At 32.6% G+C, this 7,500-nt stretch overlaps 2 protein-coding genes across 5 annotated transcripts in view; one reads left to right on the plus strand and one right to left on the minus strand.

Annotated features, from left to right (window-relative positions):
* The window catches only part of LOC137615337 (galactoside 2-alpha-L-fucosyltransferase SEC1-like), an 84,044-nt gene that overhangs the window by 40,874 nt on the left and 35,670 nt on the right, over positions 1 to 7,500 (plus strand). The window lies entirely within an intron of this gene.
* The window catches only part of LOC137615339 (uncharacterized), a 244,782-nt gene that overhangs the window by 8,620 nt on the left and 228,662 nt on the right, over positions 1 to 7,500 (minus strand). The gene's annotated exons all lie outside the window — the stretch shown is intronic.

The raw sequence follows: 7,500 nt of genomic DNA on the forward strand, positions 1-7,500 counted from the left end.
TTCCGCCATTGTTGTTTATATCGTTGCCATGACAACTGCGCAATAGCCATGGCAACTAGCAACTACCTTGGCGAGAACGATTCGATCGAAAATCTGGATAAACGCGCTAAGTTAAAACTTGCTAACATCGTGACTATATCAATGGATCCAAATTAAAAATATTAACATATAATGTTTTAACCTCCTTAGGCTACATTCAAGAAACGGTTCTATTGTTTTTGTTATATTCAATAAGCCAATACCATCTGTTGTTTACGAGTGTTAAATGACAAATTTTATATACTATATGTATATATATATATATATATATATATATATATATATATATATATATATATATATATATATATATATATATATATGTGTGTGTGTGTGTATACCTATATAAATATTAATAACATACAAACATACATATATACAGTATATATATATATAATATATATATATATATATATATATATATATATATATATATTGAGAAAAAACACCGCGAAGTGTCAGAGAAACCTATTACAACACAGGCTAATAAAGATTTTGGGTCACGATGTAGTAAAGAAATTGGATATGTTCAAAAATACCACAAAATGATGGTATACCAGAAATTTGATAGAAAGATAAAGAGAGAAACACCTTATTGTTAAATCTTATATATAGATAGATATACATATATAATGTATGCATATATACACACTAGTATATATGTAAACTAAAGTATTTCTAGTTCTTCGTCTATCCTATCCAAAACTATAGAATTATGAATTTTTTTTTATGAACCAGCCATACCCCATTCTTTGCACGTGCCTTTTCATCACTTCTTTCCCAAACAGTTACATTTCTCCCAATTGCAATACTTCTTATGTCCCACAAACTACATTACTTTCCTATTTACCATTCCAACATTCCATTCAGAGGAGTTGGCTCAACAAATACTTATACATTCTCATCTACAGTTCTATGGATACTCCAAATCTTTCTCCAACCCATTGCAAAAATCCAATTACTATTCTTTGGTCCAACACTTATTCCATTTGAATGTCATACGCTATATTTGTTTTCTAACTATCCGCTATATGAATTTTCTAATATCTACTCAAATAAACCCCTTCATTCTTCTACTATCCATACTAACATTCATTACTAAATCTTTCTAATCAATATTACATCACTTGCACACATCAATCATCCCACATTTCATTCGCGACCCATTTCCGGGTCCAACAATTTGTTTTTATATATTGCAGGACATAAAAAATATTGAACAACAGTGGGAATGCGTTTATATTTTTATATGCATTTCACTTCCATCACTAAACTTGCAATTACTCTCAACCCATTACTTTCTGGAAAAACATTTTCACCCTCCCCCAAAACCTATTCCCCCAACCTTAGATTTACGAACCTATATCACATTTGATCCATTTTCTCACTTTCCATTAACCTTAATAGTCTTGACTACATTTACAACTGTGTTTTACTTATGCCTTTACCGTTGGACCTTAAATTTATCTGTCTTGCCATTTGCTTCCACTAAAAATTGACCTCCAGTCACTCCACTTCTTCCGAATACGTTCATCTGCCATGTATTAAGACATACTATAAATGACGGAAATAAACTTAAAGTCTTCTTTATGACAGACTCTTCTAGGTTTGTGTGTTTCTAAACTTACTCACATGCGTTCAAATTTCATAAGATGTTGCATTGTTTCTCCATTTGCTTGAAGAATATCCAGAGAGTAAGCTAGGAGACTAGAATAGCTATTGTATAAGACGTATCCAGCACAAAATTCAAATTAAAAAAATGAATTTTCTCCAACGTATTTTCATTATATGGATAAAAGTCTGGAAAGACTTTCTTACTATTACTATTACTATTACTAGCAAGATGCTACAAGCCCAGGGGCTCCAACAGGGAAAAATAGCCCAGTGAGGAAAGGAAATAATGAAAAGATAAATGAAGAGAACAAATTAACAATAAATCATTCTAAAAAAAAAAGTAACAACGTCAAAACAGACATGTCCTATATAAACTATTAACAACATCAAAAACAAATATGTCATAAATAAACTATAAAAAGACTCATGTCCGCCTGGTCAACAAAAAAGCATCTGCTTTCATATCATATATCCAGATAATCTAAAAATGACCCAAGAAACTTTGCAATGCATGTTTAATTGCCGAATATCAATGCAATTTACATCCGGACATATCAGATTCCGATCACAGTGGGAGCTCGCCTCGTGCCATCACTTCCACAACGATATGAGATGCAGGCTGCATCGAAGTCCAATATTCTGATCAGTGGTAATTCATGCGGTAGTATAGACTGATGCCATTTCCGACAGGCCTTTATACAGAGAGTGAATGAAATTGAACTCATGGATCGACAAATTATGAAAGCATCTACCTGGATATTCCCTTCCTTCATACGCGGAATTTCATGGCATATTCTTTTTTTTTTATTTAAATTTACATATTTAGTTTTCACTGAGGGGATAGAAGAAAACTGAGAGGGAGAGGGGGGGATGAAATCTAATGAGCAGCATCTATAAAGATTTAAAGGCCGCTAAGGACAGTGACATTGCCCTATCAAGCAGGACAATGCCCTAGAGACTGACCATATTACATATAATCAGCGGCCAAGCCCCTCTCCACCCAAGCTAGGACCAAGGAGGGCCAGGCAATGGCTGCTGATGACTCAGCAAATAGGGCTATAGACTCCCCCAAACACCGCATCCTTAGCTCACAAGGATTGACAGATTGCAGCAGCCAAAGGAACTAAGGAGATTGAGCGGGACTCGAACCTCCGTCTAGCGATAACCAGGCAAGGACGCTACCACCAGGCCACCACAACCGTTTAAAAAAATTAAGGAGAATCATGGGGATTCTATGCTCACTTTTCAGTTATATTTTGCAAGTAATGCACTCCATGTTTAGATATTCATATTATCAGATCTTATATCTTCTAAATCTAATTCTTCATAAACCTACTCAGAACAAAACACTGAGACAGAAAATTTAAATTGATATTGCAGACGAGATAAACGAAATCACTATTCTAATAATTAAAGAAACTTAATGAAGGCATGAGGGAATTAGAGGAAAGAGCAGACGTAGACACAGGTTTCAAGAATAATGAATGAGATAAGTAATGGAACGTGAAACAGAATGGCTGATCATAGCACATAAGAGTTGATTGCTGATGGCAATAGGAATTGCCTGAGATTGTTGAAAGGTTCTAAAAAGATTTGATGTGCGCAAAAGCAGGATATTGATAAAAACTTGCAGAGGTAAATGAAGACGTTTATATTTTTTCATTACTATTATAATTATTTTCTTTATCATTATCAAGTTCATCAAGATTATAATCACCATTATTTGATGACACAGTTTTTTCTTATGAGACCCAATGCGAACGTAGTCTTTCACTGATTATTTTATGAAATTTGGATAAATCAACTTGTTAAATATAGTTATTGAGAGGGTGACCATTTCCAGCACTTATTCCTCTCTCCACATACTAAACTGCAGTCTCAAAACTTCCTTTATTACGAAATGCTCGGAAAGCAGGAGTCCGTGCTAGAACAAATACATTTTTCGTAAAAAAAATACATAACACACCACAAAAAATACTAAAAAGACCAATGCATGCCAAGGTAAGTGTATTAAGGGAATGCTTAGCTTATTTTTCTATGAAAATGGGGATGACGAATACCAATAAAAGAGTGGAGACACATTCAAGTTTTAAAATGGATAACTGTTTCAAATTGTTCAAATATTGAGAAACATAAAAAATATAGGCTGTAGATTTTGAACTATTATGAGAGGAAGAGACGATGATCAAGTGAGCAATAATCATTGTCCTAAAAAAGGTACTGGAACGCAAATGTGGGAGAACATACAGGCAATATAATGGAGAGGTGAATTCTCCAGCAAACTGCATAGAAAGGTTAAACAATGCTAATGAGTCTTCTTTGCCTGCATATGAAGTGGTTAATGTTTCAAAAGAGCGCTGTGTTATTCTTTACCTGAAGTCTCCCAGTTGAGAAAAACAGTTTGAAGTAATAACCATAAGTTCATAGACGTCCCTAAATTATCGTATCACAAAATTTTTATTAATAAACCATTTCTTGCCTTTTGTATTACGGCTCTGCTGTCACTGAACTGTTAAGATTATGCGCTAATCATATATGCATAAAAGGTTTAATAAGGTTCCTTGCCTCCAAAGCTTGAGCAGCTTAATCTAATTCCCACCCAGTTTCACCGCTTTTAGTTATGAGCGTAACAATATAAAAAAAAAAATAAGATAATTGCGGTCACTATCACTAATGATTTTTTTTAGTTTAGTCGTTTCAAATTTTTTCGTCTAGCTATTTGTCCCGGAAATTATAAAGGAAAATTTTGAAGGAGTTCTTCCCCTAAAATCTCGATCCCTGCCACAAATATTAAACTAGAAAACGAAAACAACAGCATTCCTTTCAAGGATAGTCTGATCTTTCATCAACTTGCCAACTATAAATTTTCCCTTTTTGGAATATCTACTTAACTTATTGAGTGTTAATTTCTCTTCATGCCATTCTAAAAACATTGAAATCCTTTGTGTTTGCCTTGATGTATGTATTTAGGGGATCTAAAAATAAATAGTTCCCAATACTGAAAGGACGAGTTTACTTTTCTCAAAACAAAAAACAAAGCTAATAGACTATATATATATATATATATATATATATATATATATATATATATATATATATATATATAAACATGCATATGTATGTACATTAAAAAAATATGCAAAAATATACGGCTTTATACATATATACATAAAAAAATGCTCACGCACACACATACAGTGTATATACTTGTGTGTGTTTATGTATACATACATATATATACATATATATACACACATATATATATTCATATATATATATGTGTGTGTGTGTGTGCGCGTGTGTGTTTGTGTGTGCTTCAAGTGTAATCTACAAATGATTTACTATTTAATGAGAAAATTCACATATATAAATCTAATTATCTATGTATGCATATATATGCACGCACACACACACACACACACACACATATATATATATATATATATATATAAATATATAAATATATATATACATATATATATATGTGTATATATACAGTATATATGCTTATATCCTTTATAAAATTGATGGCTCCAAGAAGAATGTTTATTCTACTTCTCAAAAACCGTTTATTATAGTCTAACAACTAAGGGTCGCCAGATTTCCGATCCTGTTGGTCAAACTGTACTCCTAGGTAACTTAATCTACGGGAATATAGGATATTATAGCTTAAAAAACGCCACATCCATTAGATTATCATCCTATTCCGAAGAAAGCAAGGAAGCTGGGTAAAAAACATTTAGTAACACACCTAGTCTCCATCAGATGTTTTCACAAGTACTTTGGGATGATGTTGCCAGCCCAACGCTATTCATACTTACTGGGCTATGCTATAATATACTAATTATCAGAAGTGTAATTCACTCGTTAATTCATCGGAGGGATAGAGTTTTAACAAAATATGTTCATATCGCCCCGACTTCCCTATACTGGGAAGCCCATTTTATTTGTTAGTCAACGTAAGTGAACATAGGCATAATGCTATAAAAAGGTAAGATATGTGTAACAACAACATACATCCAACCTCGACACACACAGAATACAAAGATGTGGGATTTAAGCTGCATGCAAAAGAAGTGTCCATTTGCCGAGATGCACCCAATACTCCACAATGGAGCACATTCGCAACCAATGGAATCACAAACAGGGATTTGTGTGCCTGGAATCCCACACAAGCGAGAGAGTAGAAGAATAGTGGATTTCCATACCAGAGACGAAACTTAAAACAGGCCGCTTGGTTCTCTTGCCAGCGCCCCCTTCCATACGGTCTGGGAGATGAGACAGCATCCTTCGGGCCTAAGTGCACAGAAGATTTGCATCGAGATCCAGCATCAGTTCATCCCAAAACCGGAAGGAGTGTCACGCGCATCCCAACGCTTTCATAATTTCGTTTTTATTTCACCCTCTGTATTACTGAGTAAATATAGTTCGAAATATTCTACATAAAAATACAGATGAAATACATCAATATTTCTCTTTCCGACTTAAACAATAAACAAAACGAATTACATTTTTTTTTCTTTCTCTCGTGCGTGTATGAATTATTCTTTGGAAACAAAAATAAGAAAAAAATATATTTTTAAAATATAGGACTACCTTTCCCACTTTTAATGTTATGCACTATTAATTATTCTATTGATACAATAAACAAATGATTTCCTACATCTGTTGCCTAAAAAAATTATATCGTTTCGACCAAACAGGAAACTATGTTTACACCCTTGTAAAAAATTAGGGAACATAGACAGTGATGTCGAACACAGTAAGATAATCAATGCTAAATAATGAGGGATGCCTACGTACAAAATCTCATGCCGAATCCGTTATCATTAGAAGAAAAATAAAATTGCTCTTCAATATTTTTTTTAAAATAAAGAAATCGTAACTTTAAAAAACGCTGGGGACTATTCATGGTAATTTATGACAAAATTACCAGAACATGACTCTTGAACAGCGGATAAAAATATCCGAAATAATAATAATAATAATAATAATAATAATAATAATAATAATAATAATAATATGATATTGCATTAATGTAATCATAAATTTACAAAATATAAAGTTTTACAACACTGTCCTATTACCAATTATCAAATTTATGGGATCCTCTTTTCATAACAACAGGTACAAGACTCGAATAAATACTGAAAGATCGTAAAAAAAAAAAAAAAAAAAAAACTGGTGTGAAGGCTATATTTGACCTGACAAAATAGTACAGGTTCACATTAGAGAAACATAACTTTATTTCCTACTCGATCATTATATGGTCTAACACATTTTCAAATGCATACCGGAAATTTCGCTTTAAATCAAGTGAAATCTCACACAGTGTTAAAAAGGGCAACTTTGAACGAAAATCCAACATCATTAATATATTATCATTGTCGTGGTCGTCGTCTGTAGTATGAATTTGTAGTAGAAAAGGGCACATAAATCTCTGCATTTCAACCTGATGAATTATAATGAAATAAATATGGCATTACTGTCATCAATTCTCTTAAACACCAGAGAATAACCGTTGATTTTCATCTATTTAAAAAAGGCAATTTTGAATCTAGAAAGCTTTTATATAAATTATGATCATCGCTTTCATGATCTTATCATATATATTAGGGACTATATTTATAAGATTTTTTCAGTGCATTCATATATCTATATTTGTGTTTCAGCTACTCATAACCTAGAGATTATAATTTTTCATCTTTTTTTTACTCATCTCCATTTGTTACATTAAGAAAGACAAGTTGAAAAATGAATTGTTATAATATACACAGTTAATTTCGCAATATCAGAAAAGCCTACAGAGTGTCTCTTCGTACAGAATCGAAGACTTTTGTCTCCTGT

The sequence above is a fragment of the Palaemon carinicauda genome, chromosome 21 (assembly GCF_036898095.1).
Source record: "Palaemon carinicauda isolate YSFRI2023 chromosome 21, ASM3689809v2, whole genome shotgun sequence".
NCBI lineage: Eukaryota > Metazoa > Arthropoda > Malacostraca > Decapoda > Palaemonidae > Palaemon > Palaemon carinicauda.